General features: G+C 42.1%; 2 protein-coding genes across 6 annotated transcripts in view; one reads left to right on the top strand and one right to left on the bottom strand.

Annotated features, from left to right (window-relative positions):
• Positions 1–15520, bottom strand: part of ELMOD1 (ELMO domain containing 1) — a 52908-nt gene extending 37388 nt beyond the window's left edge. For 2 of the 5 annotated variants that reach the window (XM_054055975.1, XM_054055980.1), the window contains exon 1: positions 12377–12518. The gene's annotated coding sequence lies outside the window, so the exon portion shown is untranslated. Of the gene's footprint in view, positions 1–12238; positions 12277–12376; positions 12519–15501 lie in introns of those variants that run through there. The other 3 variants (XM_054055978.1, XM_054055979.1, XM_054055977.1) reach the window with 3 other exon arrangements.
• An 11406-nt stretch (positions 15521–26926) lies between these two features.
• The window catches only part of ALKBH8 (alkB homolog 8, tRNA methyltransferase), a 61822-nt gene continuing 61071 nt past the window's right edge, over positions 26927–27677 (top strand). Inside the window, exon 1 of the mRNA XM_054086339.1 lies at positions 26927–27032. The gene's annotated coding sequence lies outside the window, so the exon portion shown is untranslated. The remainder of the gene's footprint in view (positions 27033–27677) is intronic.

Here is a 27677-nt window from a genome sequence, read left to right as displayed (position 1 = left end):
TTGACATTGTTAGGCATCTTTCATTAATTCCCTAAAAGCAGTTTACACCAACAACATAGATCCACCACTGAAAACTTCTTGGCCCAATGCTTAAAGTGTGCTCTTCAGCATGATGAGGCGCCTATTCTAAGGCTGCAGATCGAGGATGACAAAGCAAGGATATGGTTTGGATCGCCCGTACACTCAGGTTTCTCAGCTTGCAGGATTTTATCCCTTATCACGCCACTTCCACAAATCAACCTCCTCCTCCCTCCCACAACACATCCACCTATGCATTCCCTGCCAATTGTTTCATCCAGCGTGTCTCAAATCACAAACAGGTTTCCCCTCCTAAAACTAGCTGCAGCTTTTCTTGGAAAAGAAGCAGTACTACTACAAACACATACACTACAAAACTGTGATACTATAGCAAAATCCATTTCAAAATATAAACGAAGCTCTCCTTAAATAAACATTAACTATTTGGATTCTTGTGACTCTGTATGATCTTTTAAGTAATGTAGCAAAACATGCATCGATCTTAAAGGCTAACAGTTGCTGGAAGCTGCAAGAAGTCAAGAATGTGCTTTAAAAGTCAGTTTATCTGGAGCTGAAGGTTTTCTTTGTTTATTTTCAAGAAAGCTACAGATACAGCTGAGGAAAAAAAATTTAGCATAAATAATCATATTTGAAAAGTAAAATATAAAACCAAGGTAGTTTTCTTCACAATGTTTGTCTTGCAAGCTAATGACTCACCTAGCAGATTGCATACATTTTTAGAGGGTTTATACTCTAATTATAAAGAAAGAATAGCTGTGTTGAAGAGACATCATCAGAACCACTAAGATGAGTGGGGCTGAACATCAGACTGTTTACATGGATCATTAAATTACAGTTCACCCAAACTTTTCTCCTCAACAAAAGGCAACTTTTTTGAAACAGAATGCAAGAATTGCATCCGTCATCTTGAGTGAAGATGATAGAAGTCACTCATTCATTTTTAGGTTTAGTTGTCACAATTTCAAAGTAGGTCCCTCTGAACTTAATGCCACCAATTACCATCATGACAGTGATTTCAGGTTGCAACTTCTCTTTCCTGCAGTATCCTGGGTTGCTACCTACCTTGTTCACCTCAAAAGCCTATGTGCATTCATTTGTGAAGGACAATAATCTTGAGGCTTACAATCACCAAAAGCAGTTTGCTACTGTATATTCCTTTTTATTGCTGATGGGAATGTTAATGCTTCTCTATCCTGAGCACCAATGCGCAATAACTAGGAATTAGAAAGGAGAAGAACAGCTGATACACATTAGGAAACATCCCTTGAGGTCCTGGTGGATAGCAAGCTGGCCATGAGCCAGATAACAGCACTCTGGGCTGTATGAACACAAGCAGAGCCAGTAAGTAGATCGAGGGAAGGGATTATCTTTCTCTGCTCAGCACTCTGGACTGCATTTATACACTGTCTAGTTTGGGGCCCCAGCAATACACGAAAGATACTAGTAAACTGGAGAGAGAGTTAAACAGAAGCCCCAGAGATGACGGGGGAAGAAGCTGGGGGAGATTGGCTTGTCACCTCAGGGCACAGATAGCTTTGGGGGAACATAACAGCACCTCCAGTGGCTACAGGGGGGTCTTTGAGAAGGCTTAGATGGAATCTTCACAGTTGTGTAGGGCAGTAAGGTAAAAAATAAGCATAAGCTGAAACAGGAGAGGTTCAGCTGCATATAAGGCAAAATTTCCCCCCATACCATGAGGACAGCCATGGGTAGTAGCACAGGTTTCCTAGAGATGTTGCGCAGTCTCCATCCTTCGAGGCTTCAAGCCCCAACTCAACAAAGCCCTGAGCAGCCTGACCTGAGAGCTGACCACAGGAGGTTTGCTGGAGACCCTCCAAGGTCTCTTCCAGCCTTTGATTCTCTGCTTCCCCTACAGCCACTCTTACGGGAAGATCTCCAGTATCCTGAGTTATACCCAAGTACTCTAGACAGCACATAGGTGCCAAAGACCTTGCTGTTTTGTTAGTTTAAGAGCTACCAACTTCTCACTAAAGTTCGGTATAATTTGCAGCGTTTCCCATGAAACAAGCTCATCTCGTGGATGGAACAAGATTGCTCCCCCTACCTCAGCTTTCCCCACAGCTTCCACCTGAAAACCTCCACCACTCAATTTGACCACAAACAAATAACTAAAACAACCAATAATTCAAGACAATGACTCTTAGAGTCCTGCTGGTATCAATATAACCTCCAAATACAGATAAACACCCAGTGACTCAAGGACCCCAGTTTGGTCAAGCTACACTAATTCTCAGCAAGTATTGTTTATCACACTATCCCACAGAATAGACACAAACCTACTTGTGCCTTCCAACTTGCATTTGTGCCCAAAGGTGGAATAAAAGTCACTTTAAAATGTATTTAAAATGCCAGTAAAAACAGAGATCTTTGACTATCTCACTTGCAGCACAGTCATATAGGTCTTTGGCAGTCACCCATGTGAAGGGCTCCAGAGTGGAGGATCGTGCTCTGGGACACTTCCTTAAGTGCCAAAACTGAAAAAAAACCAGCTGTGAGCTATGGTTTCCACTCAGCAGAGAGCCGTGGCCTCCCTGAGGCCTGCAGCCACCAAGGCAGCTACCTAAAAGGAGGTTGTAGCGAGGTGGCGGTTCGCCTCTTCTCCTTGGTAGCCAGTGATAGACAAATGGGAAATGGCCTCGGGATGCATGAGGGGAGAGTTAGATTGGATATTCACAGGAATTTTACTGAAAGGGTTGTCAAGCATTGGAATAGGCTGTCCAGGAAGGTGGTTTGAGTCACCATCCCTGGAGGTGTTTAAAAGACAAGTAGACATTGTACTTGGGGACATGGTCCGGTGGTGGACTTAGCAGGGCTGGATCAATGTTTGGACTTGATCTTAAACGTCTTTTCTAACCAAAACCATTCTGTGAATGGTATAGCAAGAAAAGTGCTTAGACCGCTCCAGCTCAGAACACATCCTGGGAAACAGCTCTATTTCCAAAAAGCCTCTCAGGAGCAGGTCATGTCAGACTGCAATTCGATGGAGTTCAAGAATGCTTTGTATTGGCCCAGAAGGGGCTTTGCCTGACAACAGATGCAGCCTCTGGCAAGACCTACCTCAAAGATCGATAGCAGATGCCTGTTCTGTGTGAACTCAATTTCCCATCTTGGTACAGAAGGACATTTTCACTTCTGTGTGCCCAAGATGAGGCTGGATTGAGCTTCAACTGTACTTTAAAAGAAAGTCTTGGAACAAAATGTCACACTTGATTGATGAAGCTAATAAGCAAGACTCGACTTCAGTCACACTGTCACAGGTAATAAGATTTTCCCCTCTCCTAGTCTCCATTACACGTTTCCTGTTTCTGTACATCTCTAAGAGAGGGAGGGAAAGGCTAGACATGAAGTTAAAATTCACTGAATTCTAGTCCTGCCTAAAGGAGCCTAAGCACACACACCACGATTATGCAACACAAAGAAAGAGCTCCTAGAAAAAGCTTAAAAATCACAGCAGGCTTGGAGAAAAAAAGAGCACAAAAAATCCTCCCCCTCCACTCCCAACCCACAGAAGTGTTTTGAAAGTTTTCAATTCTGTAGTCCCATCACTGCCTCTTTAAATTGTGGACAAAAGATAGAAACAAGGACACATCCAAGGGGTCTTACAATGCATGTAAGAGACAGCCACATAGGACTGCATTTGGATTAAAGAAAACTAACTTGCCAGATCTCATTCTGTTAATCTCAAGTTACCTTTAACACCACCAAGTTAACTCTATACACTGCAATTCCACAGTGGATTTTTGCCCAGAAACAACAACAAACCAAAAAATCAGCGTTGTAGAAGCATCTTCATGTTTCATCATTGACATCTGCCCTTTAAAAGAAAAGGGCTACTATTCTGTAACTGGCTTTTTCAAGCAAACTAAATCCCAAAAACGCAACAAAGGAGACACACATGCAGGCAGATATATTTTGAATGCAAACTGTGGTAATGATCTACTTTCACCAACTACTATTAGATCTCCTCTAGTACAATGTTGAAAGGCGTTCAGGAAAAAAAGTTTTATGAAGTTACTTCAGGTCACCAGTGAAAACTTCACTAGGTACGTTCTAACTATGTCTAACACTAAATATGAAGTTAAAAAGCGGAGAGGAAGCTTTTACACTTCTAGTACTCTGAGGTGTAGAAGCAGATATTTAACTTCTGCTGGAATAAAATATCCAAGTGCTGTCTCTATCTATAATGTTTCCACGCTTAACAAGTTAACTTATTGAAGAGGCCTGAGTAGATGATATATCAGCTAAAAATGAAGTCTCGTGCCTTCAAACAGCCTTCAACTCACAGCAAATTCTTTTGCCCCTTCATGCTAGAATCTTTTTAGCCACTTCTCTTGAACTTTCACTTGATCCTTGATGAGTACCCCCAGGAGAAGAGCATCCAAGAACCATCCAAGTGGCTCCTGTGTGCCTACAAGGTTTGCAGTGCAATGTTTTTGGCCTACTTGCTCTGTTTCCATACACACTGTACAACAGCTTGTACTGTGAAGAAGCCTGTTCTAAATAAAACATCACACTTTGTGGCAACATTCCTTCAAGTTTACAATAAATCCTACAAGACTGGATGCATAAAATCCAAAGAGGCTGCCTGGTTGACTCCCAGACTGCAGAAGCTCCATGGAAAAAAAAACCAAAATGACTATTTCCAAAAGTGAACGACTGATGCTTTTTCGCCTTTGCTTCTTAGTTTCCACCTCACTGCCTAGATGAGAGGAGGGTACGAGGTAAAAGGCAAAGATGAAGCATTCAGTTATTTCCAAAATTAACAGAAATCTTGATTTACTTTGGAGCTCTACCAATTCCCAACACATAGTAGTTAATGGGGAAGAAACACCATCCTAACAACGGCTCACATGCAGATCTGCAATGTCAATAGAATTACACCAGAGATGCTTGCTCTATCCTCTCTTCTACCTTCCCAACATCTTTTATTTGCTTGGATCAGGTACAGTTAATACAGCTCAATACAACCTCACACCATGCACCAGCCTGAAAGCATGTCAGACCAAGAACTTTGATATTTATTTTGTTAGCTAACAACAAGGAAAAAAACAACTAAGACAAGGACACCAGATGTGTCAGGACAAAGGCCAGATGATGCTTTCAGGCTAGAGGAGCATAAAGCAATTTATTTACCCAGGAACTCAGTGAAGGTCAGACACAATTCATACTGATCTAACAGAAAATCATTCCATGGAGTGTCCAGTTATCACTGCATCCAGATTACTTTCACATGCAAATAACTTTTCCATGGAGCTCTCCGAGACAGACAAACAATATTAAGGTACATAAGAGTTTCTGCATGCCCTTCTATAATTTCACAGGTGCCTTGTTCTGTAGGAGACAGATCAAGAATAACAACCTCCCATGCAGTAAGCCAGTTAGATGATGTCAAAGCACCATATTTGTGAAATAAACATCCTATAGCAAGTGTTCTGCACCAGACATTAGCTGTCTGAGGTCCTACAATCTGCAGATGAAGCATAATAACTGAATAACACACTTTGCAGTCAAGAGAACTAAAATTCCCACTGCAGTTTTATTTCAAACTTCATGGCCTACTATTTCATCTCCTGTTTGCTGCTCAGTGAGATGTTCTGCATCCCAAGGGGAAGAAAATCAGGACAGCTCCAAGTACATGACCTTGCTGGAAGTTCTGGTTACATGCTTACATGTGCAGGGTAGATTCCTCTGGTTTTACCAAAGTCAGGGGTGAGAAGTGACAGAAGTCTATTTGCCTGTGGAAACCACAAAAATTTCTTAAGTTGCTGCAATAAACATTGCAAACTCCATGCTATGGCTGAAACAGGTTTAAGGCCTTTGTTGGGGAAAAGTTTTGAATGATAATATGGTCAAAAAAAAAAACCCCTCAAAACCAAAAACATACACAAAACACTAGGGGAATCTTCTCAAGTCTGTTGTTCAGATGGGACTTCTTACCAGGGCTATCAGTTGACTCTTCAACTTGAGGATCCACAAGTATCTTAAACTTTAGTTTCCATTAACAAACTGTTAACAACCATAAAACTGACTGTATTTAGACCTGCTTTGCTCTTCTGTAGCTTAAGCTAACTCCAAGCAGCATCAAAATCAAACTGTGTTTAAGTGGTGGAGAAAGAAAGCTAAGAAGGCGTGAGGGACATTCACAATAAGGAAGGATACAATAACGCAAGCACCCTTCTAACATAATGAAGCAAAAGTGGATGAAGATCTGCAAAAGGTAAAGATGGACAAAACAGTTTGAAGGCCAATACAGTTATACAAGCTGGCAAGAAAGACTGATTAAACACTTTCAGGTATGGCCCAGGAACCATCCTTCTGTGGTAATTGCACAAGATGACACTTTCTCAAGTAAGTAGGAAAAAATCCAAGAGTCAGTGGCAAGGAAGCGTGAACTGCCATGGTGGTCTCCTTCCCTCAGCCACTTCTTGCTTGATCTTATCAGGTATTTACTTTCTTTTAGGTCCTCGCTCTCTGGCAGAAAAGAATGCTGGCATGGATTTGATAGCAGAAGATTGAAAACGAGGGGAAAAGACAACATGGGAAGAGAAGACAAACAGATACGAAGACCACTGGAAACAGTTCCTGCAACATCACTACCAAGAGGGAAGAACACAAACCAGGACAGGATGATCGACAGCATCACCATAACACCTATCTTAATGCAACACAACACTAAAAGTCTTCTTCCCTCAGCATTTCTTTCTACTTGGAATAGAGGGACACACATTTTCTGTAGTCCTACCCTTCATCGCATAAGAGCAAATTGATAGAAAAACTTCTTAAAGAACACTTGTTTTACTTATTTCCAGAACACTTGCAGCAGAAATATCCATAATAATTCAGCAATATGAACTGATCTCATCCTTGAGATGGTAAACTGTATGATACAGCACAACGTGCAGACCCAGGTTTACTCCAGATTCAGTGGGTGGTCGTTGTTGGTTGGTTTTTGGACTGAATGGTGATCACAATCTCAACTTTCATGCTTTAGAACTGGTCCTGAATTGCTTGGTTTGCATGTGATGGTAAGTGGATGTTCAAAATGCTCAAGAGCACTACCTTGCTCATGCTGTGCAACTCAATTCCTTCTCTGGAAAAAAAACATCCCTCGGTGTTTCAAAATAATCCCTACAGCGTGATAACTAAGGGAAGTTGGGAAGAAAAAAAGCCAGTGCAGCTAAACCAGCCTACGTTATGTAAAACCCCACCAAAACATTTTTCCCTTCCAAAGGGAAATGTCAGTCCAGCAGTTCTTGGGCATCTCATTCACATGAAGGCGCCTAAAGACTCCATAGATGTTGTAAAGAAACAACAAGCCCTAATCACAAACATTTGTACTGTGAGTGGTCAGGACAAACAAGGTTCAAAGAAGAATATGACTATATCACATCCTTGGAGATATCGTCATAGTCCCCCACCAAGGAGCAGGGGCAGATTTCATGGCCTTTTCTTAACTTGTGTTCAGGATACATCCCATTTTCTGTATCTTCTTTCGGGAGCACCATCTTTTCTCTGCCTCCCTCACTTTCCTCAAACAGTTCAGCAAGAACTACTATTTTCCTCCTTCAATCCATCTGTTCTCCTCAGGCTGCCTTAACATTGACTGCACAAAGGCCTAGCAAACCCAAATTTAACAAACCCCACATTGATCTTAGTGTTTCAGAGGCACAACCTGTTTGATGGCACACATCCAAGCCAATGTTGATATGGATTTGGCTTTGTGAAAGCAGAGTGGGAGAGGGAATAAGCAACTTGCTCTTATAACTGCCTACTAGAGATGTGGAAGAGGACTACAGTTTCCATGACCACAGGACTGCTTTTATTACAGTACCCAATTCCTATAACCTATGCGCCCACTCAATTGTGCAAGTATTATCAGTGCAGTAAGCAAACTGTTGTTACATGACAGACAAGTCTCAATACCTGAAGAATTCTGGAGGACAACGAAAGGAAGGATTTATTTTTAAAATATATATGACTATTTAAAAAAAAAATGAAAGAAAAAAAAACAGTGGCAAAACTTTCATTTGTTATTAATGTAATTTGGAACCAGCCACAGCAGCCCGTGCTCAAGATGCTGATCCAAGCTGCATCACAATTTTGAGCTCCTCTGAAACTTATCAGTTCCGTTTTGGCAGATCCAGACCCAGGCACAATATATGAGCTTGTGCACCAGATGGTATATCCGCTACGGACTAACTCTCATGTTTGTGAAATTGATAGCCAGTTGCAGAAGGTCCTAAATAAGCACTCTTTACAGAAGCAGCTTTTCTCCCTTATGCACCTTCAGAAGAGTCCAGTTAACTGTGAGTGGATTAGCTGCACGATACAAGGAGCTGTGGAGGCAGGATCTTGTATAACAAATATTCTTGGTTGTGGTCCTGTCCTTTAATATCTCTGCTTTAGCATCCTTCTCCAGAGAAACAAAATATATATCTATCACAGCAGCTACAGCTACATCAGCACATAACAGACCAACAGAAACAACTCTGCCAAGGACAAAAAATGGTGCCAAGTGCTTGAAATTGAAACCATATAGATGGGGGAAGGCTGTTTGTGTTCAAACAAAACATCCGATATGAACACTGGAGTAGCTCCAGCCTGGCCCCTGGGACTGAATACCAGGTTGCATCTGGTGTGCTCCCAAAACAGTTCCTCCCATTTTTTCTCAGGTGGTTCAAGACCACAAACTGAGCTCAAGAACAAAAAGGAAAAGACAACTGGGACATTTGCTTAAAAAACATTATTTGCCTCACCTAAAACATTAGTGTAGACAGGTACATTAAGACTAAATTCCTGTGAAATAATTCTAGGTACAACACAACCAGAGAGGGGAGAGCTCAAAAGCATGCACAAGTTCCTACAGACACAGTCATGAGGACCACAGTATCCTGTGCCTCCTAAATCTGCTCTAACAAACTGCAATTTCACCTGCTCAATCTGCTGATTGCTTTCAATCCCAGTCTTTGCACTTCCTGTACTTCTCCTGGTTCCTCTGTACATCTGTGACTTTAGCTGACTGAACCAGAATGGAGTGCTCAGCCCGAGGACCTACAGGCAGATTAGGACATGTTCAAAACCACTACACTTAAACACTCGATTCCACTCAGGTACTATATCTACCACATGTGCTGGAAACTGTCTTCTTGAAGGGCCTCTCAGCTGTAACAGAAAGCTGAAAATTGTTTGCTCGCATTTTCCAGGGGAGTGGGACATAGCACTTCAGAACAAACTGCCAGAAGGCTTCGAAGCTAACAAACTTGGTGTGTTGCTCCGATTTTATCCTAGTAGATAGTAGTTTTTTTTAAAGTAGATGAGAACTGCTTACTCAATTACAGCTGAGAGGTACTTTTAAGAAACCAATATCTTTCACACAGGACTCAGTCACTGACTGGAAGTGCTCCCAGAGCAGGAGTCCTTGTCTAGTTTTGTTGGGAAGGTTCAGGTCTCTTGTAGCAAGCCTGCTCTGAGACCTGAACTACTGCAAGTCAACTGCAGGAGGTCTCCAGAGGATGCACCAGAGACTCAAGCTGGATGGAAGCCAAACTACTAGTGTAAACATATTCATTATTTCTTTCAAGGCAAAGTCAAGCAGGTCAGCTTATCACTAAAATGCTTGCTTTTCCTTGAAAAGGTGGAGGGCTCATGCAGTCCCTTGTACCACTGAGAAGTGACTCAGGAAGCTGCCTCCACAGCCTCTGCTGTGAGGCTACTTTTTCCCCTGCCTGCTAGGAACAAGCAGTATTTCTACCTCACGCTCACGCTTGGCAAATCCTGCGCTGCAGCACAGCTCAGCACTTGAACTTATGTTATGTGGATGCTGCAGATGCTAAGCCTGAACCATCGACTCCATCCTGCACTACCAAGACCATTTTCACCTCTCTTTATATCAGTCTAATTTTACTTTTTCCTAACTTTATCCTTTTTTCCCCCGATTGGAATCTCGCCACCTGGCTTCCTTCCCAGTACTCCGCAAAACCTACTCTCTGTAAATTACTGGATTTGCCTCCTTCTCAAAGCCTGTATTCAAAGAGGGCAACATATTTCATGCAGCCTTTAGGCCTCCATCACTGAGCAAACAATTTGAAAGGAATGTCAAATAAAATAAGCTTTCCAATCAAGAAGGCTGAGCAGATGTTCAATAAAAAAAAAGAATAATCTTATGAGCTAGGAGGCATTAAATCCAACAAGATTCGACTGCCAGGCAACCCAAGCTCGATCTTCTTGCAATTTTGTTCTAACACTTCAAATGACCCCTTGGGAAAAATAAAGCTTGCCTGGCTCTGTAGATCCCGTACGCCCTGACTGTACAACTAAACAGAATTTTCGTTAACATTGGTTACAGCTGGTCAGAGCTTAACTGTAAACGCAAGTTCTCCAGACAGCTTTAAAATACAAGCTGCTTTAAATACTAGCAGCGGTTTGGAGCCCTACACACAACTAGCTTTTGTACAACAGCATTTTCTCTGCTTCCATCACTACAAGCAGCAGCAAGACTCTGCTTGCACAGGGGAGATGATAAATAACAAAATAACCACCTAATAAAATACAGTCCTGAAGTTTCCTCGCTTAAGTATAGCTTAGCTCAAGGGGTTGTAATTCCCCAGCAAGAGTGACAGAAAGATGTTTGACGACAGGAAATTCTTGGGTTCACGAGAGTCAGTACAGCTAATGTGATGCTGTTCCATGGCTATTAAAGCCTTATCTCAAGAGCTGAGCAGGCAAAGTATTCACATTTTGGGTACATGCCTACCTCTAGCAGGTTTCTACACTAGCAGGACACGTTTTACCGTGTACCAGTGAACCAGCAGGAAAGTTAGCAATGTACCCTGTGATGCGATTTTCCACTGTTTAGACAGAAAACCAGCAGAAAATATTTCAGGAAAGCACTAGAGTGATACATACAGCATCTGATGCTGTCACATGATTTCACTCCTGAAAATCATAGGCTTCCTGTCTCCAAGCATCTATTAGGCTTGACGATAAGTCAATTGCCACAGCAATGTAGGTTTGCATTTTCACTGAAATGCTGCTTGAAATGATACGCAAGTTATGATAATTGAACAAGTTAAAAGATATTTCTAGATGTAATTCCACCTGCTTGGTTGGGAAATGCAGTGGTCTACATTTTTTCAAGAAAGTCTGAGAAAGCCAGGCTCTCCTGCAGTTTAGCTTGCTAAAAATGCTAGACATAAGCATTCAACACCTACCAAAATTCAGCACATAATGAATCTCTTGCTGTTCTCATCTTAGAGAGACAGTATGTTCTTATCACACACATGCTCAACTGCTTCAGCTACTCAAGGATCTACCGGTACAAAATAACATTCTCTAAAAATGCATAGTGAAATGTTTAAAGCAGCCAAACAACAAGCTTGCTGTAGTGCATCGGGATGATGCAGGATTTAAGAGATGCCATTTCTTCTGTTCTGCTTCCTTTAGGATAAATTAGGATAGCAGGGGGCAGGGGCAGAAGAGGGAAGAATGAAAACCTGTATTTACTAAAGCGTGCAAGCCACAAAATAATTTTTTGAGTTTCTAAAATGGCTCCTTTGTGTAAAACGCCTTTGTGTTAAAAAACAGCTTGTTCCGATCCCACTGTTGAGTTGACTGAATTGGGACAAAGGTGTTGTTCACACACACACCCCTCCCCATTCTGATATACACTTTACCTCCTCTCTTAACCATTTTAATGGGAATGGTAAGAAAAGCAGAAATGATGAGGACAAAGAGAAGCACGAAAAGACTACAGGCATCAATCCTAGAGTTAACTCAGGAGCAAGTATAACTTCAATACACAATGACCACGCGGAGGGATGAAGAGGAGACAGGGGGAGGGATGAAGAGGAGGGAGGGAATGACTGTGCCATGAAAAAAAATAAACAAAACAAAACAAGACCCCAAAAAAAACCACCAAGAAAAAAACCATTATCCCATCCAGCTGTCAGTGTAACCGAAGTGCAGAGCTGGGGCAAGTGCAGAGCTCACTGCAGAGCTGCAGAGCCTCCACTTGGCAACCACCCAGCCCTTCCCGAATTATAAATGTTAAAAAAAATTAAAAAAGCCTGAATAAAATAAAAAGATTTAGGAAAATCATTAGAAAAAAAAAAACGGAAAAAAAAAAGCAAAACCACAACGAAACGTGCAAACCACCCAGCGTCCCCTTCATTTTCCTTACACCGCAAGGTCTTCCCAAGAGGAGTCCCGCATCCAAAGGGACAAAACTTGCCGTTCCCCCCCCACCCCCCCACCACCTCGGCGATGCTCAGAGCCGCCTCCCGTCGCTAAGCTACCCGCGGGGGTACCGGCTGCTCACCCTCCGCACCGCCGCATCCCTGCTCCGTCCTTCCTCGCCGGGCAGGATCTGGGTCACCCGGCGAAGGTGAGGAGGAGGAGGAGGAGGAGGAGGAGGAAGGTGGGTGGCGGTGCCGCCTACCGGCGAGTGCGGGAGGAGGCTGATAAAAAGCAGGGATGCTCTGTCCTTGAGAAGAGCCTGGAGTGTTTTGACAGTATCCAGCAGTTTTCTCGTAAGAAAGAAATGGTGCATTTGTGCAGAAATGCAGCCTGTGTTTAGAAGCTGCAGTGAAAAAACACACGAGAAAAAAAATAGACGCAGGACCACTAGTTGAGCGATGTCACGTTTGCCAGCTATACAGCCTGCTGCGAGTAATAAAAACCAGCAAGGTCACCGGTGGGATTAATTTACAGATGGAAAGAAGATAATAGAAGCAACAAAAACACAGGTAGCAACATACCTAGGTCATATATTGGTGAAAAAAAAAAACTCCCTCATTATTCAGAATAGAGACTCTTGATGCTCAATTCACCGATAAAGACAAAAGCACATGTGGAGAACTTGATGTGTTTTGACACCATCCAGCACTTTTCTCATAAGAAAAAAATGGTGCATTTGTGCAGAAATGCAGCCTGTGTTTAGAAGCTGCAGTGAAAAAAAACACACATGAGGAAAAAAAAAAGAGATGCAGGACCACTAGTTGAGCAATGTCACGCTTGCCAGCTATACAGCCTGCTGCGAGTAATAAAAACCAGCAAGGTCACCGGTGGGATTAATTTACAGATGGAAAGAAGATGATAGAGGCAACAAAAAACACAGGTAGCAACATACCTAGGTCATATATTGGTGAAAAAAATAACAAGTCCCTCATTATTCAGAATAGAAACTCTTGTTGTTGCTCAATTTACTGATAAAGACAAAAGTACACGTGGAGAACTTGATGTGTTTTGACACCATCCAGCACTTTTCTCATAAGAAACAAATGGTGCATTTGTGCAGAAATGCAGCCTGTGTTTAGAAGCTGCAGTGAAAAAAACACACATGAGAAAAAAAAGTAGATGCAGGACCACTAGTTGAGCAATGTCATGCTTGCCAGCTACAGCTCATACAGCCTGCTGTGAGTAGTGAAAACCAGCAAGGTCACCTGGATGATTAATTTACAGATGGAAAGAAGATGACAGAAGCTGCAAAAAAACCCCCAGATAGTAACATACCCAGGTCAGATATTGGTGAAAATAGAGCTACAAAGATGATCAGAGGGCTGGAGCATCTCCCATACGAGGACAGCCTGAGAGAGTTGGGCTTGTTCAGTCTGGAGGAGAAGGATTCGAGGAGATCTTCCACTACTTGGAGGGGCTACAAGAAACCTAGGGAGGGACTATCCATAAAGGCTTGTGGTGATAGGACAAGGGGCAGTGGGTATAAACTGGAGAAGGGCAGATTTAGACTAGACATGAGGAAGAATTTCTTCACCATGAGAGTGGTGAGACACTGAAAACAGGTTGCCCAGGAAAGTCGAAGCTGCCCCATCCCTGGAGGTGTTCAAGGCCAGGTTGGATAGGGTCTTGGGCAGCCTGTTCTGGTGGGATGTCCCTGCCCATGGCAGCGGGGGTGGAACTGGATGATCTTTAAGGCCCCTTCTGATCCAAATCATTCTATGATTCTATAAAAAATCAAAAGCTCAAGTCCCTCATTATTTAGGATAGAAACCCTTGGTTTTTCTCAATTTACTGATAAAGACAAGAGCAAACATGGAGAACCTGATGTGTTTTGACACCATGCAGGACTTCTCTCATAAGAAACAAATGGTGCACAACCAAAGGAATGCAGCCTGCATTTAGAAGTTTAGTAAAAAAAAAACATTAGAAAAAACCCCAGATGCAGTGCCCACCACCAGTTGAGCAATGTCACACCTTGCCAATAATAGCTCATATGGCCTGCTGCGAGTAGCAAAAACCAGCAAGGTCACCTGTATGATTAATTTACAGTTGGAAAGAAGGTGTATCATGGTTTTAGCATCGGCTCAGCTAAATTCAGCAGTCAAAACAGTGCTGTTGGACTTTCAACTCCCTCCCATCTCATCCCCAAGGTAAAGGGAGAGGAAAATGAGAGGAAAAACACTTGCAGACTGGAAACTAAAACTACAGCTTTAACGGAATGATAATAATAACAATGAAAATAATTAGAAAGTAATACAAATATATACAAATATATGAGATTGAGCTCCCTCCCCTTGATGACCATACGTCACCACAAATACTGTGGAGCAGACACGAGGGAATGGATCCATGGCTAGGAGGAAGCTGAGCAAAAAAAGATAGCAACATACCTAGCTCAGATAACGGTGAAAAAACAAAAGCTCTAGTCCCTCCTTATTTTGGACAGAAAGTCCTGTTGTACAATTTAATGATAAGGCCAAGATTGATAGAGTAGCTGTGAAGAACTTGTTGTGTTTTGACACCATCCAGCACTTATTTCATAAGATGAGCCACACAAGCATTATGAAATGCACCATAAGGACCTACGCTTTAGTTAATGCCTTGGTACTATTATTTTGTTTTCTTTTTCTACAAAGAACATTTTCCATTTTGCCGCAATACAGATGGTGGCATACTTCAGCTGTACATGCACTCTACTTAAAACAGATAAAAGAAAGACTATTTTACCTAACAGTAAATATTTATCCCTGTACTCCCAGAGTAATATTAAAAGTTATAAGGAAAGACAGGGAAGGAATAAAACCACTCCCCAATTGTATGTACACAAGGCACTTTCTTACCTCCGTTTTCTGTAGTCCAGATTATCAATCTGTTTAGGTTTTAGTCAGAATAAAACAGGCTGCTCTCAGCATAAATTAAAACCCTCTCAGGTTGCTTTGATTCCTCCTCATCTGCTCCCTGTGCACCCACTGCTGCCAATCCCCAGCCCTTGATACACCTCTCCTCCCTTGCTGACCTTCTCCTGTCTCAAAAATGAGGCTGGATTTCCCACACTTTCACTCCAGTCCTCCCCATGCCTGCCGAGAAAAGACAATACCTGCCTGTGCTTGAGGGAAGTCCACCTCTAGGGGTAGAGTTAAGGTCCTCCCGAGCTAGGGTAGCATCAAGCGAGCCAGCAACCTGCCTCCCTATCCCACCCTCACCCACCTGCCAAGATGATGCGTCCACTCTTCCCCAGCAGTACATCCTGAAGGCTTTTATCTTCCAAGTTTAAAATCTGCTAATCAGGATCACAAGTATAGCTCTCTCCTCCAAGAGAATAATGAGACTTGTCGTAAGCATCCACAGAATCATTTGAAGTTGCCCAGTGCTGTAACTACTGCTGGCAGGCAAATGGTCTGGGTTTCTGCTCATCTTTACTGCTGTACATATCTGTCCAGATGTTCCTTTGAAGCTGTAAGGCCACACTGGCAACCCCACATTGTCCAACAGAGTCTTGGTTTTCAGATGTCCTTTGAAGATGCTAATTAACCTCTTTTTCAAAGTGTTTTCTGTGCCTAACCTGAAAATAGCTTTCTACATGCCTGTTAAAGGGACCCGGCTTATTTTTTTCCTGAGTCTCCTTTTTGAATTATTTTGATCCCATAATCAACTGTCACATTCAAGAAGCTCAGTGAAAACTCTAGGGTCACCAAGTTAAACATTTAATGTCTAGCAAATGCTGTTCATGTCTTGCACTCAAAGCAAAGCAGAAACACTGCTTCATCCTCTTCCTAACTAGAGCTATGGAGTCTCTCTTCCACGTTCTGACATCAGCATGCCTGATGTACCTGGCAGGCAGATGTTGTGACCTGCAGAGCTGATTGAACAGCAGTGACAGGTCTCAGTAGCCTCTGCTATGGCCAAGGTCCAGTGCTGAAAGGAACCCACTAACTGATGGGCATCAGACTGCAGCTTTGCAGCTGATTCCATGACCCTCATATCTCCCCCAACCCCCATCCTTGCTCTCAGTGCCTGAACCTGTCAGGGACTACTCTAGCACTAGATTGGAGGAGCCACCACAGGTCACTACATCTCTGAACAGAATAAACACAGTACTGGGGAGCTTTGCAGGGGCTCAAGTTCAGTTGCGCTTCCCAAAACAACTTTGGGAACAGAGCTTTGTGAGACAATTCATTCACAGAATGACAAAATGGTTTGGGTTAGAAGAGAACCTGAAGAGCATGAAGTTCCAACTCCCCTGTCATAGGCAGGGACACCTTCCACTAGATCAGGTTATCATAATTATGCAAGATGCATCATGAGCATGGAAAGCCAGATCTATGTTGTTGAAGTAGCTTTACCTTCTCAGATACCATACAGTTGTCCCCCACAAGTGTGAGGGAATTCAAAGCATAAGCTGGAAAGGCCCATTCGACTCCAGTCCCTTAACTGTGATGGCAAACATAGACGATCAGACCAACACGTTTGGAGTTTCCAGTAAGACTCCTGCCTGTTCTCTGGAATCAAGCAGTAGTATATGGCTATACCAAAGTCATGCTGTGCCATTTCAGACTCAACCAGATTTTTACAAGACCCTTCTTATTGTCCCTCACTACAAAAAGACATTGAGGTGCTGGAGCATGTCCAGAGAAGAGCAACAAAGCTGGTGAAGGGGCTGGAGGACAAGACTAGTGAGGAGCAGCTGAGAGCACACAGGTTGTTTAGCCTGGAGAAAAGAAGGCCAAGGGGAGATCACATCACCATCTACAACAACTGAAAGGAGATTGTAGAGAAGCAAGTGTTGGTCTTTTCTCTCCAGTGATAGGATGAGAGGAAATGGCATCAAATTGCACCAGCAGAGGTCCAGATTGGACATTAGGAAAAGTTTCTTCACCAAAAGGTTTCTCAGGCACTGGCAGAGGCTGCTCAGGGAGGTGGTTGTCACCATCCCTGGAGATGTTTAAAAAATGAGTAGACTAAGTGCTTAGTGATGTGATCTAATAGTGGACAGGTACTGTTAGACTCGATCTCAAAGGTGTTTTCTAACCTAGTGATTCTATGATCAAATTGCAGTTTGATGTACCCATTCACTCAGTGTCTCGGGATGGATGTTCCTTGTATTTCTTTGCCTCCTTTGCTCAGCATCGTTGTTCTCGTGGAAAGCTGAGGCAAAACAGTGTCTTAAAGCTAATCAGGGTCTGGATTAAAAAGCCCACCAGCTCCTTTGATTACAAGCAGTTAGAGAACATTCACTGTGCTGTACTTCTGTTTTAAGTGCATAATTATTTTTAAATTGTGCAAATGAAATGAATTTTCAAATGTGTTTAGAAGTTGCAGTGAAAAACAATTTTAGAAAAAAAAATAGACACTGGACCCCACTAGTTGAGCAATGTCACACTTGCCAGCTAGAGCTCATACAGCCTGCTGTGCATAATAAAAGCTAGCAAGGTCACCTGTAAGATTAATTCACAGATGGAAAGAAGGTGACAAAAGCAGTGAAAAAAAACAAATAGCAATATACCTAGCTCAGATATTGGTGAAAAATCAAAAGCTCTAGTCCCTCATTATTTTAAAACTCTTTGTTATTGTAAATTTTACTGATAAAGACAAGATCGATAAAAGAGTACATGCGAAGAACCTGATGTGTTTTGACGCCATCCAGTACTTCTCTCATAAGATGAGCCACACAAGCATTTTGAAATGCACCATAAGAAGCTACTCTTTAGTTAATGCTTTTATAGTATTGTTGTTATTTTCTTTGTAACGAAGAACGTTTCCCATGTTGCCACAATACAGATGGTGGCATACTTTAGCTGTTTGTGAACTCTTTCACTTAAAACAGATTAAAGAAAAAATATATTTTACCCAACAATACCAGTATTCCCAGAGCAGTCTTAAAAGTTGTCATAAGGAAAGACAAGGAATGAATAAAACCACTCCCCATTTACATAAGGCACTCTCTTACCTCAGTTTTCAAAAATCTATAGTCCAGATTATCAACCTGCTTAGGTTTTAGTTAGAACAAAACAGGCTACTCTCAGAAGAGATTAAAACCTTCTCAGGCTGCTTTTATTCCTCCTCACGTGCCCTTTGTATCAAGGGACCTTTTTGTCAGCTGGGCATTATCACAGTGTGATTTATCACACCCTTGTCTTTAGTCTGCTGGCACTTTTCCTGAGAATCAGCTAAAACTTTTTGGTTTGTGTTTCTTACTGTTTGGTGTCTGGCTCTATTAAGCCAGGTGTGATTTAAGAGACCATAATGCATTAAGCAACAGGTGACAGTGATGTGCACTTAGAAGAAAATTGCTGTAATGGAAGCATACTCCTAAGTATAATGATACTCGTGATAGAAAAGGAACAATAGGGGATTAAGTACTGCAAAACCAGCTGCTGTGTCTCTTTTATTACTTTGACTGAACCAATAAAACATTTTTGCTTATGGGGAAAAGCTTTGCATTACAAAAAGCTATACCTTTCTCCTAGCACTGGAAACACATGAAATATGTCTGGAACACATCTCCTGGTACTAGAACACATGAAGTGTGCTTTCAGTTTAAACCACTATTTGTCCTCACTCCACAGGAAGAGGCATCACACCTCTTGTCATTTGGAAACCTGTATGTTTATATGAAACTGTACAGGCTCTTGGTGTTAGACCTCTGTAAGAAATGACCAAATACTGGTACGTGGTGAAATGGAGCCTTTCCAAAGCTAGCAGTAAGCAGATGATGAAAGAATGCCCTAATTAGCAAGTCTGATGCTAAGTACATCAAGACGTTCAGAGGAGAATCAAGCTCAGATTACCTTAGGTGTAGGATGTCATCAAGCAAATATCTGGCTAAGTCTTCTGGAAGGTGTTACATGGTCCAGGTGAACAGGACACTCAGGTAAAAGTGCAGATGGGAGGACAAGATTTGTCTGAGCACAGCTGTCACCATTCTGCACAGAAAAAATCTCCAATAAAGATCATTGCAGGGGTGGAATATGGAGGCTTGGAGGCTACCAGTGACAGCAGGAATCATGTGAGAGGTACCTTTACTACTATGAGCTACATATGCAGCTGGAGAGGTGCTCCTAATACAGTTCTTACTCCTGCATCAGCATAGCCAGAAACTTTTCTAACTCTGCCTGGAGCTTTGTAATTTACTTCTAATAAATGAAATAAGGACCTAAAAGTTTTGGAAACAGGCCCTCTTGGGGATCTGTGAGAATCTAGAAAGAGAGTACTAAACATCTGTAGATTTGCTTATGTAGAAGAATTATGGCACTTTCAGAGTGCTATTCATGTGCTACAATGAGTTAGCGTCTGTTTTATGTTTGATATTGCACAACATATATATGAGCCATTTGTTTTTAATCTACATAATCAAGTATATCCATGTTGGGATTTACTGGTGGGATCTGGGGTTTCTAGTTTGTTCCTCCCTATTCCAAGCAGTGCTTAGGGAATGAGAATGATCCTGAATTATGTGATGCCATCAGGGATTCCCCTCTTTGGTCTCCATGTATTATATGTTCGAGTAGCTGCTGATTCTAGTCTTAGGACACCATCCAGGGTAACTGACCACCAGAAGCATAGGGGGACTTCCCTGCAGATATGCTTCCTCCTAAAAAGCATTCGTACAATTGAGCTGCAGAACACTACAGAAGCATGTCATAAAGAACCATCCTGCGGCAGCGGAGAGATGGATGACAAAATATATTTCCAATCTCTAACTTCTATAATTTTGTTTGCATAAGAAATCTGGTTCCCCAAACTTAAAACTATTTTCTTGCTTTATTTGAATATATACTTCAAGTATCACAATGTGATGGCTCAAATCTGTGTCAACACTCTACTTGGAAATATAGAACAGCTCATAATTCTTTATGCGTAGCTCAGGACAAGCATTAAAGACAGAGTTGTCCTGAGATGATGTATTACATGGTTCTCGTGCACTGATATCACAGCAACTAAAGCAGCCTGCACATAACCTTTATGATTATTTTTTAAGCTTCTAAGTTACTTTGCTCATTTACAGTGCCACGCTTTGTTTCACTCATATTCCTTTGACTGCAGATGCTGTAAAGTTTAATATGAGACACAATAACAAAATCATGTAGATGATAACATGAGAGATGAAGTGTGTCAGGCTTAGTCATACAGCCTTTAGAGAGATGACAGCAAAGTGAAGCAGCCAGTATGCTCATTTAGTTTACCCATTTCTTGAAATAAAGAATCTTGCCAGAAAGGACTTTGTCTATATATGAATAAAGAGCATTTAGTGTTACAGTGTTTTAATTAAAATCATTCTTTGTGATATTTCAGTATAGAAGAGTAAAATAAAGTGATGTAGACATGAATTTCAAATACTATATGCTAACAACGCCTGCTTTTTTATTTTAATCCAAGTGAACAACTTGAATATGCTGATTAACATCAGATTGAGTCTTAATCTTCTTTACTAAGATATGTCCTGACCATATCCGTGTGAAAAAGGAAGATTTGCATTTGTAATAGAGAATTTCTTCGAAACCAATTTTGAACAAGGGGAAAAAAATGATGTGATCATTTTTGTATCTATTCTTTTTATATATTCTCTGCCATTAATCAGATCCATACTCTGCATATGCTATATTTCATTCAAAGTTTACAAAGTGTTACACAAACAATGATTCACGGAGATTCACAACCCTTGGTGAGTTGGGTAAATATTTATGCAAATGTCATACAGATTGGCAAACTGAGTCACAGAGAAATGGTGTCTGTAAAAAAAATATCCACTAAGTTTCAATGCATCTATTTTTTTTGGCCTATTCAGCTGAAAAAATTACAACTTGTAATTTTCAGTTGTGTTGAGTATGTGTACAGGCCCAGAGAAGTCCCTGAAAATTGGATGACAAGGACTGCAAGTGGGGTGACCTAAGAAACCACCCATGTTTTTATGTTGGAAATTTTAACTTATGGTTGCACAGCTATTCTTCCACGGAAGGGGAATCTATTGCATGAGCAAAAGCTAAGGAGAACTCCTGGGATGATGCCTGAAAGTGGCTGACAGGATAGAGTCCCAGCCTAAGGAATGCATTGTGGTATTCCCTCCAGTTTCACTGGAGGCACTTAGGATCTCACTTATGATGGAAATCTAATATTTAGTTCTCTGCATGTAAACAATACTATGCCTTAAAAATTATCTTTGCTGATTGTGTGTGGACTGCAAGCACTCTATCCTCAAAAATGTATTGATGGATGCAGTAGACAAACTCACTGCCTGATATTCCATGACTGTCTTTATGATACATTTATGCCCTGAAAGATAACTGTTAAGAAATTATGGTTTCCAAGGATATGCAGAAAAGCAGACTGTCTGCCTACTGTAGATACCAGGGAGGATCCCTGAGTAGGGTCACATTACTTTCTGAATGCTTACCAAATCCTAATTGCATGTGACAGAACTGGGTTTTGCCAGGTTAGTGTTAGATTTTGACTGTAGGGCCAGAATATAATAATACAGTTCAATCAGTAATTCCAAACCCCAAGATTTCCTGTCTCATCATGGAAAACAGGCATAAAGAGGGAATGTAAAGTACGTGCAGGCTTTGAAGAAGATAATTTTAAGCCTCTGTGACAGAGAAAAAATAAATATTTTGTTCAAATCTTTTTAACAGTGAAGTCTTCAAGGCTAAACTAAACCTTGTGTTGATGGGTTTAGTGTTTTGGAGGGAAATCAGTATTCTGTATGGTTCTTTCAGTACTTTCTTTCATCTGGAGTATTGTGTCCAGTTCTGGAATCCTTAGCATAAGAAGGATATGTAACTGTTGGAATGGGTCCAGAGGAGGGCTAAAGAGATGATCGGAGAGATGGTGCACCTCTCACGTGCGGACAGGCTGAGAAAGTTGGGGTTGTTCAGCCCGGAGAAGAGAATGCTCAGAGGAGATCTTATAGCGATCTTCCAGCACCTGAAAGGGGCTACATGAAAGCTGGGGAGGGACTGTTTACAAAGGCTTGTAGTGATAAGATGAGGGGCAAATGGTATAAACTGGAGAGCGGCAGATTTAGACTAGACATAAGGAAGAGTTTCTTCACTATGAGGGTGGTGAGGCACTGGAACGGGTTTCCCACGGAAGTTGTGGCTGCCTCATCCCTGGAGGTGTTCAAGGCCAGGTTGGAACTGGATGATCTTTAAGGTCCCTTCCAACCCAAATTATTCTATGATTCTATGAAAAAGGTACACCAAAGTCTTACGTTGGTGGAAAAAAGCTTGAAGGTATGAAGAGACTGTAGCCTAAAGCTTAGAAATCAGAAATCATATTGATATTTCTTGATGTATCAAATCCCTTGAGAATAAAAGATTTTTCTTTGCCAGTATTTGAAAATAAGGATAAAACCTGCCCTCATTGTAGTAACTGTCACAACTCCCATTAATTTCACCAGAGCCTGATTTCCCATATCTCTTTTTGGTCTTATGCAATTGCTAAAAAAATCTTAAAGTTTTTTTTTTGGCTGTTTTTCTTTTTTTTATAAAGAAATAAGAAATCTAGTATTGAACGGCATAAATGCAGAATCAAAATGGCATGCAGCACAGAGCCAGCCTTTGCTGTCTTCCTGAAAAACATAAGCCTTTGGCATTGCAGAGGTTCGTTACGCAGAATTTTACTATCGGAAACAGCAGCAGTAGCACATTTTGAATTTAGGTCAACAGATATTTGTAGATGTCCTTAACTATTGCAGGAATGCTATCCTAAAACAATCCATCTTGTGTCTCAACATTTATTATGGTTCTCCTCTACAGTACTAGTCATGGGTGATTTTGAGCTGGATTTTGTGCTAAGAGGTTTCTTCTTATTTCTGTGACAAACTGCTATACTGAAACATATCCTATTTGTCATGATTCTTAAACTCCAGCTTCTTAAATCAAGAGATTTGATAGAGCAAATCTTGTCTTCCTGTGATTTTCTTTTAAATGGGTTTGAAAGTGATGGAAATCCAGCGTGATCCCATTAGGCTAAAGCATGGCTTGGCTTGCATTGGTATAAAAAGGAGTGAGACTGAATTTCCACGTAGGGACCAGTAACCTGTATTTTCTTGAAGGAAACAGAAGTGGTGATATGTGTTAACTTACTATCATATGAAGAGAATGGGGAATTAGAAGTAAAAGCCAAATGCTTTGACTTGCCCTGGGGTAACGGCAAAGATAGCATAGTTAACACCATAGTGTTATTTGCTGAATTTTAAACTCAAAATATTATCATTATAAAAAAATGGATTTTTTTATTTAGAAACACTAAGATTTGTCCCAAAGCCCTTTTAATCAGAGATTATATTAAAATCAAATCTAAATGTATTTGAATCCCCACTTCTGTGAAATATTTTGTGGGTTAATCACTGACAATATTGTTAACCCTATGGATATGTATTTTTACTTGTGGTCAAAAAGCACTGTGGTATCTGTAGGAGGCATCTGTACCTGTGTTATCTACCATGAGAAAGGACCACAGAGTGCTTCTGGAATAACCACTCTCATTTGACCAAAACAAACTTGTATTAGAATCATGAAATCATTAGGTTGGAAAAGACCTCTGAGATCACCAGCTCAAACTGTACCTGCCCACTACTAAATCATGTTCCTAAGCACTTCATCTACCCACCTTTTAAAGACCTCCAGGGATGGTGACTCAACCATCTCCCTGGGCAGCCTCTGCCAGTGCTTGATAACCTTTTCTGTGATGAAATTTTTCTAATGTCCTATCTAAATTTCCTCTGACTCAGCTTAAGGCCATCCTTTCTTGTCCTGTCACCTGTCACTTGGGAGAAGAAACCAACACCCACCTCTCTACAACCTCCTTTCAGGTCATTGTACAGAGCGATAAGGTCTCTCCTCAGCCCCCTCTTCTCCAGGCTAAACAACCCCAGTTCCCTCAGGCGCTCCTCATCAGACTTGTTCTCCAGCCCCTTCACCAGCTTCAGCACTCTCCTAAAAAAAACCCATAACCAGCCTTTAACTGTTTTCCTTTTAATCGGTGGGATTTTCCTATGTGAGAATGTTGTTCATAGAAATAAAATCTTGATGCATTTACAAAGGAAATGTTATTGCAATATGCATCACACTCTTTTCTTCAGGATAAAGGACCCCAGTTCCCTCAGCCATCCCTTGTAACATTTGTTCTCCAGCCCCTTCACCAGCTTCATTGCGCTTCTCTGGATGCATTCCAGGACCTCAATGCTCTTCTTGTAGTGAGAGGCCCAAAACTGAACACAGCATTTGAGATGCAGCTTCACCAGTGCTGAGTACAGGGACACAATCACTTCTCTGGTCCTGATGGCCACACTCTTAATGATACAAGCCAAGATGCTATTGGCCTTCTTGGCCCCTTGCACACAATGCTGGCTCACTTTCAGCCAGCTGTCTACTAACACTCCCAGGTCCTTCTCTGCCAGGTAGGTTTCCAACCACTCTCCCCCAACCCTGTATCGCTGCACAGGGTTGTTGTATCCCAAGTGCAGGACGAAGCACTTGGTCTTGTTGAACCTCCTACCATTGGTCTCAGCCCACTGATCCAGCCTGTTCAGATCCCTCTGTAGAGCCTCCCTACCCTCAAGCAGATCAACACTTCCTCCCAGCTTAGTGTCATCCACGAACTTAGTAAGGGTACACTTGATACCGAATGAGCCAGCAAATAAAACTCTCTAAGACTCATTTTTGGAGTTTTAGAAAGCAAGCATCCTTTCTCAGACCTGGGCAACGGGAGGGAGGGATCTCCATCAGTCGCGTGCAGCAAGACAAGAGCTGGGGACAGAATGCATTTCCCACTTACATGCATGTGTATAAACTTTCCCAGAAATCTTATGCAGATTTTATTACTTTCCAGGGTCTAATTTTAATGTTACTATGAAACTTCACAACAGTCAAAACTTTTGCTAATTTGGAGACGGCTCCAGCTCTGCTTGACCTTGCATTTGAGATAGGGAGAGAATCCAGACAGAGGTGATTCCAGAAGAAGAGATATCTGTTCAGCACAGATCATGCATAACACAAGACTTTATCATCTCCAAAGAATGAACAGTTTCTGGAAAAACACTGACAACATGCTATCAGGACATTCTGTCTAACCTGTGAAGAACACAATTACTTAGATGAAACTTTACTTTAGCTTAAATCAAAATATTCCACTTTTTGTAATAGGAACTAACTTGTGTATCAATAGGAAGAAACTCCAAACAGAAGAAGACACATCTGTACAGCACAGATCATACTTCACACAAGGTGTTATCATCGTCAAAGAATGAACAGTGTCTGGAAAAAACTGTCTAAACCAAAACATGCTATAAGAGAAAGAAAGCATGCTAACATGGGACATTCTAACTTTCAAAAAACACAATTGCTTAGAGAAAACTTAACTGTACTTTAGCTTAAATAAAAACATTCCACTTTTTGTAATAGCAACTACGTCTTGTATCACACTCGATCCCTTCATCCAGATCATCGATAAAGGTATTGAACAGGACTGGACCCAGCACTGAGACCTAGGAACACCATTTGTAAGCAGTGTCCAACTGGATTTACCTCCATTTACCACCACTCTGTGAGAATTAATTGATGTTTTGCTGCAGCTGGTTTGTATGTTCAATTATCTTGTAATATAAATCTGTCTTGTATCAAGAGATAATATGCAGACAATGGATAAACGGATATGGATAAATAACTTGAAAGAATAAACACTTAAGAGTTGCAAGAATTTAGTGATATGCTTAATTGTCTTGTAAGATGTAGCTGTTTTACATCAAGAGATAATCTGTCTTAGGGCTGCAAGAATTTATTGATGTTCTTAATTGACTTGTGAGATGTAGTTGTCTGGCATCAGGAGATAACCTGAAATACTTGAAAGGGGATACAAGAAAGCTGAAAAGGGACTGCTTACAAAGGCTTGTAGTGATAGGACTAGAGGCTATGGGTATAAACTGGAGAGGGGCAGATTTAGACTAGATATTAGGAAGCATTTCCTCACTATGAGGGTGGTGAGACACTGGAACAGGTTGTCCAGCGAAGTTGTGCCTGCCCCATCCCTGGAGGTGTTCAAGGCCAGGTTGTATGGGGCGTTGTGCAGTCTGGTCTGGTGGGACGTGTCCCTGCCCATGGCAGGGGGATTGGAACTGGATGATCTTTTAAGGTCCCTTCCAACCCAAACTATTCTATGATTGTATGATTCTGTGATTCTATGGTTCTAAGTCTCCAGATATGGTTGGACAACCTAAAAAAGTAAACATTCTTTGAGGACTTACATGGTTCTTTGTCTAAAACTAGTATATACCCACTGCTTTTGTAAGATGACGTTTTCAGAAGGGCATCCAATTCAGCACTATATTGTAAAATAAAAATATTACTGCCTTTGCTTCAAAGACTTTGTCCTTTTCAGTATTTTACCACTAAGTGCTTCTCACCACTCTTTGGACCCAGCCACAGCCAGTTTTTCATTTAGCAGAGGGTGGGCCTGCCCAGGGACCAATTTTTCAAGGAGAACCTCGCGCCCAAGCGCAGCATCTCCCGCTTCCGCACGGGATGCGGCGCAGCATCTCTCCCTTCACGCTCTAAACGCAAACGCCCCAACAGTGCCTCCTCCCTGCGAAACACCGCCCCGCCTCTCGGAAAAACCCTGCTCAGCTTCCTTCCCCGCCTAGGAAAGGGGCAGATGTTCTGTAAATCTCCCAGGAGGCCAAGCGGGAGCAGCCCCGGGGCGGGGCGGCGCCTGCGCTGCAGCTCGGCGTGGCCTCATAGCAGGTAATGGGGCTCTGGTCGGGAGGGGCTGGTGCTGCGCTGGGGCTACGGTGATGCTCATGTCCTGCTCTGCTCATGCTTTTGTTACCTTTATGCTCTGCTCGTCCCCATGCTATCTTTATGCCTGTGCTCCTGTCTTTATGCTGTGCTCGCGTTGCTCTTCCCGTGCTCATGCGCTGCTCCTGCTCGGCTCTTGCTCCGCCCGCGCTCTTGCTCTACTCATGCTTGTACTATCTTCATGCCCGTGCTCTTGCTTTGCCCATGCTGTTGCTCTCCTCTGCTCCTGCTTTTGCCGCCTTTATGCTCTGTTCGTGTTGCTCTGTCCGTGCTCATGCGCTGCTCCTGCTCGGCTCTTACTCTGCTCTGTCTGCTCGTGCCTGTGCTCCTGCTCTTGCTTTGCTCTCTTGCTCTGCTCTGCCTCTGTTCTGCTCATGCTTTGGCTGGCTGTGTGCGCTGCCCGTGCTCCACTTGTCCTCATGCAGTGCTCCTGCTCTGCTCATGCTGTGCTCTTGCTTATGCTGTCTTTATGCCCCTGCTCTGCCCATGCTCTTGCTCTGCCCTGCTCCTGTTCTGCTCTTGCTCTGCCCTGCTCTGCCCATGCTTTTGCTGTCTTTATGCTCTGCCTTTGCTCCGTTCCTGCTCTTGCTC

The sequence above is a fragment of the Cuculus canorus genome, chromosome 1 (assembly GCF_017976375.1).
Source record: "Cuculus canorus isolate bCucCan1 chromosome 1, bCucCan1.pri, whole genome shotgun sequence".
In the NCBI taxonomy this organism is placed as follows: Eukaryota; Metazoa; Chordata; class Aves; order Cuculiformes; family Cuculidae; genus Cuculus; species Cuculus canorus.
The sequence above is the reverse complement of the archived record's forward strand: the minus strand, read 5'-3'. Positions and strand labels throughout refer to the sequence as shown.